The sequence below is a fragment of the Myotis brandtii genome, unplaced genomic scaffold (assembly GCF_000412655.1).
Source record: "Myotis brandtii unplaced genomic scaffold, ASM41265v1 scaffold488, whole genome shotgun sequence".
NCBI classification, from domain to species: Eukaryota; Metazoa; Chordata; class Mammalia; order Chiroptera; family Vespertilionidae; genus Myotis; species Myotis brandtii.
The window spans coordinates 1,662,975-1,663,484 of NW_005368638.1; the positions used below are offsets into that span (position 1 = coordinate 1,662,975).

At 57.5% G+C, this 510-nt stretch overlaps 1 protein-coding gene across 1 annotated transcript in view; it reads left to right on the forward strand.

Moving 5' to 3' along the window:
* GLI2 (GLI family zinc finger 2) overlaps positions 1-510 on the forward strand; it is a 250,336-nt gene that overhangs the window by 342 nt on the left and 249,484 nt on the right. The gene's annotated exons all lie outside the window — the stretch shown is intronic.

Genomic DNA, 510 nt, shown 5'->3' on the forward strand with positions numbered 1-510 from the left:
ACCTGGGCCTGTTTTTTTATTTTATTTTATTTTATTTTTTGTGGGGGGGGGGGTGGCAGGGAGGCTGGGATGCTGCGGAACCCCGGGAGGTGGGCTGTGAGAGTGCGCCTTAGGTGAGTGTGCTGCGTGCGGAGGGCTGCAGCCATCCAATCCTGAACTTCTAACTGCACTTCTCCGCGCGACCCGTCCCGGAGCCCTGCCTTTCTTTCTTCCTCCTTCCTCCCCCTCATCAGGCCTTGCGCCCCCTCCCCCTCGGTCAGCTCTCCTCTCCCTTCTCCCTCCGCTTTTCCCCTCCTCCTCCTCCTCCTCCTCCTCTGTGCCTCCGTCATGCTGCCTCACTCATCCCCCCTCCCCCGTACCCTACCCTCCGAGCCAATCTCTCAACAAGTATATTTGCTGAGGAATTTGAAAAATCCACTACTGGAACTTGATCTGTGTGTGATGGATGGGGAGAGGCGCGGAGAGAGTTGGGCGCCAATCCTATTAAGGGTTTAGGGAGGGGAGCGTTTT